The sequence below is a fragment of the Bison bison genome, unplaced genomic scaffold, assembly GCF_000754665.1.
Source record: "Bison bison bison isolate TAMUID 2011002044 unplaced genomic scaffold, Bison_UMD1.0 scf7180017864030, whole genome shotgun sequence".
Lineage (NCBI taxonomy): Eukaryota > Metazoa > Chordata > Mammalia > Artiodactyla > Bovidae > Bison > Bison bison.
This window is the reverse complement of record NW_011494602.1, coordinates 1,615,773-1,626,509: the sequence shown is the minus strand read 5'-3', so window position 1 is coordinate 1,626,509 and position 10,737 is coordinate 1,615,773. Positions and strand designations below refer to the sequence as shown.

Here is a 10,737-nt window from a genome sequence, read left to right as displayed (position 1 = left end):
CCAGGCCCCTTCCATTAATGAGGACACAGGAGGAGCTGGTGACCCGAAGGAGGGCCCTCCCCTGACCGTGCTGGCTCCCTGATTTCAGACTTGCAGCTTCCGGAACTGTGAGCAGTAAATTTCTGTTTTCATAAGCCGCCTTGTCTGTGCCGTTTTGTTACAGGAGCTGGACAGGCTAAGACACAGGGTTTGCAGGTGGCTGTGTGGACCTGTGTTCATTCTGTGCTGGGAGTCTGTGGTTGTCTCTTTTGCTGATGGCTGCTGTTGAGTAAACTCTTCCTTTTGCTGGGTTCTCTGCATCCTCGTTCTCCTCCCGACTCTGCTGGTCATTCTCCTTTGTCCTTCCTCACTATCCTCTTCATTTGTCCCTCGGATGTTTCCCTGTGAGTCTGTCCTCAACCATCCTCTAGATTTCTGGGCCAGCACTGTCCAGTAGAACTTTCTGCAGTGATGGCAACGTCCTCTATCTGTGCTGCCCCGTACCACTGAGCACTTGATACATAGCTAGTGGGCTGGAGGAGCTGAATTTTACATTTGATTTAACTTAGCCATAGGTGGTTGCTGGCTACTGTACTGCAGGCATACTGGGTTTGTGTGCTTGTTTGACATCTAGAGCATATGCTCTAGAACATTCTCTATGGGAAATAATGTCTCCAACACTATCCATCCATTACTGCTGATCTGAATCTCTTGCCCTACATGTTTTCTGGACCCATTTTTGGAACATCTTGACCTGGGTGGTCTGTGGACCCCTCAAATGCAGTGTCCCTAATGTTCAACTCTTTATCTCTACTCACAACACACATTTTCTCCTGGTCTTCCTCCTATCACTTTACCCTTGCCCATTTTTTAGAAACTAGTTCTGATCATACCATGTCATTCATATATTATCATCAAGGTGGATCCAGGTTTTGGGGAACCTAAACTTATATAAATATGGAACTTGTACAAATATGCTCCTTAAGAAAAAGAATACAAAAGTGTGCATGGAAAAGTAGATTCAGAGTGTTACAGGGGTCTGGGTAAGTGAGAGAGGTGTCTCTGAAACTTAGGCTTTGTTCCCTGTACTATAAAGTGGCCCCAGTCATTACAATGTTTTATAGTTTCCGGGTTTGGATCTCAATTTGACCTTCTTCTTGCTGTATGAACTTGGGCATAATACTCAACCATGCTGAGATTCAATGGGCTTACTGGAGTTAAAAATAATAATGCCTATTCAACTGAGTTGTCACAAAATTAAATATTATATAAAAAGATTAATACATCTAGAAGGTATTCCCTGAAAATAATTTTATTCCCTTGTTCTCATTACAGAGGGAATAGTACAAGCAATGATAGTAATAATGTATCAGATGTTATGTTCACCACCTTACACAGAGTATCTCACTTATTCTTACAAGGTAGGTACTTTTCTGTCCTCATTTTACAGATAGGAAACTGAGGCCCAAAAAAGGTAAGCAGTGTGTGCAAGTTCTCACATGCTAGTTAGGAGGGGAGCTGGGATTCAAACCCAGATTCACAAAGAGTCAGACATGACTGAGCAACTTTCACTGTTACAGATGGAAGATGGAGATGCAATCCATGGAAGGTAATCACTCACCCTGTGTTCTTAGCCTCAGGCCTTGAGCAGGGCAAACGGGATTCCTCACAACCCCTTTGCACGAGCTTGCTAAGTTCCAACCGCCCGTATTGGTGCTCTTGCAGCCAGGCTGCTAAACATTTCATGACTGGGGTGCTCTGTGTCTCCCCTCACACTGCTTCTCTTCCTTGGAATGGCCTTCCCTCCGCCTCAATCTCCTATGTGCTACTCTGTGTTTCTCTGTGCTATATTTACATCTTAATGGAACACCCTTCACTGCTTTCATTGTAAAGGAGTTACTGAAAGGGTTTTATTTTCCTCCCCAAACAGCACAGTGTCCTATCCTTCATAGGAGCTTCAGAGATGCTCGTCTCCTGAGTAGCTGGTCTGCTGTTACCTCACAGGGGAGCTTTGAAAAATATGGAAGCTTGGGCCCTCCACCCCCAGGCCACATACATCAGGCTGGGCTTGAGTTCAGATTCACTGACCTAAAGGATTATGTTTTTTCCCTCTTTGAGCTGAAGAACCAAGTCCTAGCTCAGCTCTGCAAGGATACAGAACCTCAGGCTTCATTTTAATCTCTTCTCTTGATTTTCCCTTCACCCTTTATTTCAAATCATAAGTCAGTTTGCTTTTTGGCTTGCATTTTTGTGAGTGGGAATGTTAGTTGCTCAATCTTATTTGACTCTTTGTGACCCCATAGACTGTAGCCCGCCAGGCTCCTCTGTCCATGGAATTTTCCAGGCAAGACTACTGGAGTGGGTTGTCATTTCCTTCTCTAGGGGATCTTCCCAACCCAGGGATTGAACCTGGGTCTCCTGCATTGCAGGCAGACTGTTTACCATTTGAACCACCAGGGAAGCCTTTTTGTAGGTCACCTAATTTAATTTTGCAATCCTTAGAGTACAAATATAAATGGTGATATTGCTACTGATGATAACAGATTCACCTTGGAATGACAGGAAACTTTCTTGACAGCTGCCTATTGGCAGACAGGTAGAAGCAGATGGATAGAAAACACAAGATAAAATAAAATTGAAATTTTGAAGAAAAAATTCTGTTTAAATCCAGGGACACCAATCACTCCAGAAAGAATCCAAGGCCATGGCTGTGCAGCCCTCACATGGCCACCAGGCTCGTGCCTTCATCTTTCTTGGACCCTTCTTTGATTTAAGCTTTATTGAGGAGGTGAAAAAAAAAAAAATCTGTCTGTTAAGAGAGGTGTATTAAGTGAAATCTTGTAAAATAAATTGCCTTGTTTATTTGAAACTACTGACATAGATACATATGCAGTGTCTAACTCCACTACTCAGTTCTTGTTATCTGGGGGACTGGACTTCCCTGGTGGCTCAGTGGTAAAGAATCTGCCTGCAATGCGGGAGCCACAGCAGACTTGGGTTTGATCCCTGGGTTGGAAAGATCCCCTGGAGGAGGAAATAGCAGTCCACTGCAGTATTCTTGCCTGGCCATGGACAGAGGAGCCTGGGGTCTCAAAGAGTTGGACAGGGCTGAACTGACTTAGCACGTGTGCAGGCAGTGCTCAGGTGTCCCGATGTATCAGGTAACATCTGAGTGTACTGAGCGTGGGCACTGGGCACAGCTGTGGGATTTCTCCATCTGCTGGCCTTCACCCTGGCTCATCTGAAAGCCGTAGGGCTGTGCCTGTGAAATGGCTTTTGTCCTCACATTTTAGGTGCTCTGAGGGCCCCAAATGGCAAAATGGAGAGGAGTAGCCAGGGAAGAGGGCCCAGTGAGGCTCCCTTAGTCTCCAGCAGGTCTTCTGCCCAGGCGAGGCCCACAGGTGGAGGTGGCTGGGGGCAGGTCCCACAGGTGGGGGCCCCAGTCCTGGCAGCCCCTGTGCCCAGCACCTCCTTAAAAGCCGATTATCCCAGCTCTGTGCTGTGAGTTGGCCCACTACCATTTCATTGTGTTGGGGCAATGCCCGCTCTGCGCCGTGAACACTGACTTCAGGCTCTCTTCTCTAGCTGAGTTACGGGGGGCAGTGTGAGAGCCGCGCTGCTTGCCCAGCTCCAGCCGGCCTGGCAGCCACTGAACAGTCTCCAGGAAAAGCTGTTCGCCTGAGCATATAGGGACAACAGTCACAGGCCACCACAGCGATTTATCAAAAAGCAGGAAAAGCAGAGAGAAGACCCTGAGGTCTTGCCCCAGCCGCCTGCTCGCCTTGCTTGCTTGCTTTCTCTGTCTCTCTCGGCTACCCCGCTCTCTTTTTTTCTCTCCTCCTCTTTTCCCTTTTACTCTCTTCCTCTCCCTTGTTCCTGCTTCTTTCACCCTTTCTCTCTCTGCTCTCATTTTTGAAAGGAGAGATGGGCAAAGTCCACTGTGTTTGAAGGCAATGCTTGAGGGACCTCGGGCCTCTTTTCTACACCTAAACACAGCACCCCAGTGAAGGGAGCAGGTCCCTAGGGTGATTATCTGTGATGCGCAGGGCCTGGGCGCTCGCAAACTCGTGCACGTGCGCCCGAGTGCAGGAATCGGCGCACAAGCCCCTGCGCACTCACACCCACTGCGAATGGCGCGAGGCTGTCCTGGAAGGAGCTCTCTTTGGGAAGGTGAGACAGGTGGTCCTCTCCTTGCCCCGTCACAGTGGTCCTGACCTTGAGCCCCTCCCCTGGTGCAGCGCCGGCTCCTGCTGAGACTACTTGGCGCAGTGGGCCCCGGCCGCCTGGCTTCTGCGGGCTGGTCCTTCTGCGGCCTGCTCAGCCCCGCCGAGCTCCTCTTTGCCTCGGGACGCCTGACAGCTGCTGGGAGGGCAAAGCTTCCAGGGGAAAATCCAAGAAATTGTTTTGGATGATCATTTCTGTTGAGCCGACCCACCTTGGGATCATTGGGCTGGCTGCATCGGGGGACCCTGGGCTCAGAAGGCAAAGAAAGCCAGCTGGTGACCCTGGGGTGCAGGCCACTGCTGGGCCATTGGAGCTGTTTAAGCCACAGGGATTTGTTTTCAGGCTATCTCTGAGGTGCTAGAACATGGGCTTCTCCTTCGTGGCTTCCAAAAGTTTTCCACACATGCTTGTTCTTGGAATCCACATCCAGTCTCCCTGCTTTGCTCTGGAGCTGATTTCTGAGCCCCCTCTCCTCCCCACCCAGCTGGCTGTTTGCTCAGGGCACTCTGCAGCCCCCTCCCCGCGTTGTCCCCAAATGCCTTGGCTCTCTTATCTTCCGCCATGAGGCTCTAATTAGCCGCCTCTCAACCCCATAAATCAACTGCCCCACCGCCGCCGGTTTGCTTCCTTGGCGGAGGCTGCAGGCTCACCTTTCCCTCCCAGATGACAAATCAGCCATTAATCTTGGGTTGAAAAAGGTTTATTGGCCAACTTCCTTCAGTGGCTTCTGAACTGTTTGCAATAAAGAGGAGGGATCTGGGGTGACCTCAGTAGAGATAGGAACTCACAGGTGGATTTATTCTCAGGTTTGATTTTTGTTGTTGTTGTTGTTCTTTTTTCAGGAAAGGGATAAATATATAACTCTGCCTCTCGGTGCTTGTGATTTCTTAGTTTTGAAAAGTTTCCAGATCTTCTGTTGGGCTGAAGTGTGGTTTGTTTGTATCAATGATCAGCCTGGTTGGTTGCTATGTTTGCATGGAGACAGGGTTACCTGCGGGAGTAAAGACAGGGGTGGTTTGACTGGGTGCTCAGTGACTCTGAACAGTCCAAGTAGGTCGCCACCACGATGTTTCCTTGTCAACAGACAACGACGGCAGAAGAGGATCTAAACGTTAGCAACCCAGGTCTTTTGAATCTCTTCATCAGTCTGGTGGTTTCCCTTGTCTGATCCCCAGGTGTTGAAGGGACCCTCCTCCCTTCTTGGTCTCCAGGAGATTGGCTCATCTTATAGTCTAGACTCAGCTGCTAGGAGGAGGGATGGATTTATCAGATGAAATGTTCCTTTAAGGATTTAGGAAATTAAGGTGGAAAGTTCAGGGGAGGATAGGAAGGACATTTCTTGAGGGAGAATTTATCTGCAAAAGGGAGACCAAGTTTTCCAATATCATGGGTTAGAGGTGGGCTGTGGGTAAAATGTCGGTATTGGGTCCTTAAGAGTCCCATCTGTGCTCTAGCCCTAAGGAATCTGTGATGTCAGTATTTAGGGTGTTGGGCCAGGGCAGAGGGGTAGATATTTTCATCTACTCTCAAGTCCTATGCAGTTTGTGCCTTTCAGAGAAGATTAATGGGGCTCCATGACCTCAAGGAAATGGATAGTCTTAAAATCTGAAGCCCTTGGGACACGATCTATGAAGCGGCACACCAAAATGGGGATGTTGGAGTTTGTAATCTTGGTGTTCATTGTCTGGTAATAGCACATTTGCCTCCTGATCCACCCCCACCCTTACAGTCACTTTAGACTGAGTATCACCCATTCAACTGATTAAAAAACTGCTTTTTTAGTTACCAGGGCTTTTAAATAAGAGGTCCCATGCATACTATAAAATGTGTTCGGCAACTCTGTCTTTTCCTCCTTACACTCTTTGACCTTGTCAGAGAGATAGTGTCTCCCTTGTCATTGGCAAGTCCTTGAATATTGTCATTTTCATCTCCCATGTTACCATCTGCCTCTCCAGGAGGGACCGTCCATTCTTTTTCACATGTATTTTAGTAGATGTATAAATTACTCATCAGTGAAATGCACAGATATTTGATGTGAGTTCAGTCATTTTGGACACATTCATACCCACATGTAACTCACAGAACATTTCTGTTTCTCCAGAAAATTCCTTTGGGCTCCTATGAGACAGTCCTCCCCTTGCCAAAAACCAACTGTTTTGATATCTATCACTGTAGATTCGTTTTGCCTGCTTTAGAACTTCCTACAGTTGGAATCATACAGTATAATTATTTTGTGTCCTTTACTCAACAGACTGTTTTGAGATTGAGCCACCCATTGATGATTGCCATGTTTGGGGAGATGACTAATCCACAGAATTTTTCTCCATGTAGAAACCATCATTGCCACTAGGGTCTAGAGTGTAATCTTTTTACCCTGCATAACTAAACTACCAGGGCTGATTTGGGGGTGAAATCAGCTGCCTACCTACTATGTGTGTGCTGAGGTCGGGGTGGAGTGCACTCTTTTCTTCTGAGTGCTTGGAAACACTTTTGCATGTAACTTTTGGTCTCATTAAAATAATTATTTGACTGTTTGGAGGGATGGGGTTCTTTGTTGAGATTTCTGTGAGCTGGCTAAGACACTTATCTTTTGTGCAGAATATAGCTCCTGTATGACTCGCGAATGAACCCAGCCTGTTGGAAATGAAGGGATGCCTTGACCCAGGTATTCTTTGTTCTGTCAATGGCCCTGGGGCTCAAATCCTGACTTTGGAGAATTTTCTAGACACACAGTGTATACATGTGTTCTCCCTTTTGTAATCCCAGGCAGCTTAGGTTTGCCTGGCCTTGGTCGTACATCCTGCTAATTTTTAGGGTGGGAGTTGTACCAGTCTAACTGCTTAGGGCTTCATCTTGGGCACAGGCCAGAAAGTCACCTTAGTACTTACTTAATTTAGCTCCTTTGCCAGTGGTTCAGAGTTAATGATTAATGTCTTGTCCTTCATAATTGAAGGTAATCATACTGCCCTGAGGTTTTAAGTTTATAATTCTCTCTAGCAATCCTTATTGACTTGTACTGTTACTGTCTGTCATTTAGTACTTACATGTCACAGAATTTTAGAGCACTGAGTGCTTTGGGGGTCGTTTTCAATAAAAGAAATGAAAATACACCTCAGAGGGCTTCACCGATTCCTGAAAGCTACTCCATTAATTAGTGCCAGTGGCTGCATGGCTGAGGTTGAAGACCCCTGCCTTCCAGAAAAGCATACGTGTGTATGTGTGTGCATGCCAAGTCGCTTTAGTTGTGTCCGACTCTTTGCAACCCCATGGACTGTAGCCTGCCAGTCTCCTCTGTCCATGGAATTCTCCAGGCAAGAATGCTGGAGTGGGTTGCCATGCCCTCCTCCAGGGATCTTCCTGACTCAGGGATCAAACCTGTGGCTTCTGAATTGCAGGTAAATTCTTCATCACTGAGCCACTGGGGAAGCCCTACACACACACACACACATAATATCTTTGTGCAAATATGGAAGCCAAGAGGCTATATTCTACAGTAATTGGATTACTAAATTCCACTGATAATATGTGGCCACTACATTCTTCATTAATGGGTGTTTTGAAGCCTTGGTGAGGAGATACTTTAACATGTCTCCAATTAGTTATACTGCTTGATGTTAATAAAATTTCTGGTGTCAAGACATTTTAAAATCATCTGTAGTTCAGTTTGAATGTGCTCTTTCTTGCTTTTGGTCTCCTATATTAGATAAACCTGAATTTGGACTCCTTACCATTTCATTTTTAGGTAAAAGAGTAGGGAGGTAACCCCCATCCAGACACAGGGTCTCAGAAGCCCCCCTGTTGATGCCTGTGAGAGCTGAACATGTGTGTGTGAGGCTCCAGAGGATGTGGCCTTCAGGGTTATGGATCTGCTGGCTAGGGGAGAAGTCGACCTTGACTGTGAAATAGTGGGTTTAAAAAGCAACTTTACCCAAGGGCCCACAGCTAATGATTCCAAAGTGTTGACTAAAGTATCAGAGTAAACAATAGCAGGTTTTCCCAGTGTTTGCTTAGTTCTGTGACTTACAAAGGATTTGCATGGGCTTCTATCCACCCCACTTTGCTGGCTTGTATCACCACAGTTCATTTTGAAGCAACTTAAGTGATTTTGACCTTTTGTTTAGGTTGTGGGTCAGCGTAGAAAGGAAGTTTTCTATAAACCACTGTGATGTTTGCTTCAAATCAAAATGGGTATGTCTTTGATTAGCATTCTTTTCATGTCTGAGAATGGCATCATCAGGGTGGATGAGAGTGTCATATAGGAGGGCATGTGCCTTACATTTGTCAGCCGTTTACTTCTTATTATGTTTAGTCAAAAGCATGGTAGACGATCAGTTCAGTTCAGTCGCTCAGTCGTGTCCGACTCTTTGCGACCCCATGAATCGCAGCACGCCAGGCCTCCCTGTCCATCACCAACTCCCGGAGTTCACCCAGATTCACGTCCATCGAGTCAGTGATGCCATCCAGCCATCTCATCCTCTGTCGTCCCCTTCTCCTCCTGCCCCCAATCCCTCCCAGCATCAGAGTCTTTTCCAATGAGTCAACTCTTCGAATGAGGTGGCCAAAGTACTGGAGTTTCAGCTTCAGCATCATTCCTTCCAAAGAAATCCCATGGCTGATCTCCTTCAGAATGGACTGGTTGGATCTCCTTGCAGTCCAAGGGACTCTCAAGAGTCTTCTCCAACACCACAGTTCAAAAGCATCAATTCTTCGGCACTCAGCTTTCTTCACAGTCCAACTCTCACATCCATATGTGACCACAGGAAAAATCATAGCCTTGACTAGACGAACCTTTGTTGGCAAAGTAATGTCTCTGCTTTTGAATATGCTATCTAGGTTGGTCATAACTTTCCTTCCAAGGAGTAAGCATCTTTTAATTTCATGGCTGCTGTCACCATCTGCAGTGATTTTGGAGCCCAGAAAAATAAAGTCTGACACTGTTTCCACTGTTTCCCCATCTATTTCCCATGAAGTGATGGGACCAGATGTCATGATCTTCATCTTCTGAATGTTGAGCTTTAAGCCAACTTTTTCACTCTCCACTTTCACTTTCATCAAGAGGCTTTTTAGTTCCTCTTCACTCTCTGCCATCAAGGTGGTGATATCTGCATATCTGAGGTTATTGATATTTCTCCAAGCAATCTTGATTCCAGCTTGTGTTTCTTCCAGTCCAGCGTTTCTCATGATGTACTGTGCATATAAGTTAAATGAGCAGGGTGACAATATACAGCCGTGACGTACTCCTTTTCCTATTTGGAACCAGTCTATTGTTCCATGTCCAGTTCTAACTGTTGTTTCCTGACCTGCATACAGGTTTCTCAAGAGGCAGGTCAGGTGGTCTGCTATTCCCATCTCTTTCAGAATTTTCCACAGTTTATTGTGATCCACACAGTCAAAGGCGATATGAGATGTTTAATTATAGTTTCAATCACTCAAGCAAAGCATATCCTGTAGACGTGTGCCCCTTCTATTGAACTTTAACAAGCAGCATTAGATGTACTGGTCTTACGCCCCAAGGTTGCTGTGGGATTTTTCAAATGGATAAATTTCCTCAAACTTTATCAAGGAAGATAATTTTGAACATTCAACTGCACATGGTACCTTTTTCAAAGAGGCTGGTATTATGTTCAAGAAAAATCAGGCATACAGACTCTGCCCAGAACTAATACATGAATGCTAGTGGTAAAGATCCTGCTTGCCAGTGCAGGAGATGCAAGAGATGGGTTGAACCCCTGGGTGGGGAAGATCCCCTTGAGGAGGAAATGGCAGCCCGTTCTAGTATTCTTGCCTGGAAAATTCCACAGACAGAGGAGCTGGTGGGCTACAATCCATGGGACCGTAAAGAGTTGTACATGACTGAGCACAGGACATGAAACTGATATAAAATTAGTATTCTGAATATGCTGGATATTATTATTACTATTCATTCCTCCACATTCTTTTTGAGATGTGAGAGGGAAAATGTACATACATTTTATCAACCCAAGTTTAAAACGTAGACCCTGAAGTTCAGCAGTTCAAGCAATGTAGGTAACGTCACCCAGAGCCTCTTGATGAAAGTGAAAGAGGAAAGTGAAAAAGTTGGCTTAAAACTCAACATTCAGAAACTAAAATCATGGCATCTGGTCCCATCACTTCATGGCAAATAGATGAGGAAACAATGGAAACAGTGACAGATTTTATTTTCTTGGGCTTCAAAATCAATGCAGATGGTGACTGCTGCCATGAAATTAAAAGATGCTTGCTCCTTGGACGAGAAGCTATGACAAAGCTAGACAGCATATTAAAAAGCAGAGACATTACTCTGTCAACAAAGGTCCATCTAATCAAAGCTATGGTTTTTCCAGTAGTCATGTATGAATGTGAGAGTTGGACTATAAATGCTGAGTGCTGAAGAATTGATGCTTTTGAACTGTGGTGTTGGAGAAGACTCTTGAGAGTCCATTGGACTGCAAGGAGATCCAACCAGTCCATCCTAAAGGGAATCAGTCCTGAATATTCATTGGAAGGACTGATGTTGAAGCTGAAACTCCAATA

At 45.8% G+C, this 10,737-nt stretch overlaps 1 long non-coding RNA gene across 1 annotated transcript in view; it reads left to right on the top strand.

The window, feature by feature from the left end:
* Positions 1 to 27: 27 nt before the first annotated feature.
* The window catches only part of LOC104984474, a 66,861-nt gene continuing 56,151 nt past the window's right edge, over positions 28 to 10,737 (top strand). The window contains exon 1 of the long non-coding RNA XR_824753.1: positions 28 to 107. This is a non-coding gene — a long non-coding RNA (uncharacterized LOC104984474). The remainder of the gene's footprint in view (positions 108 to 10,737) is intronic.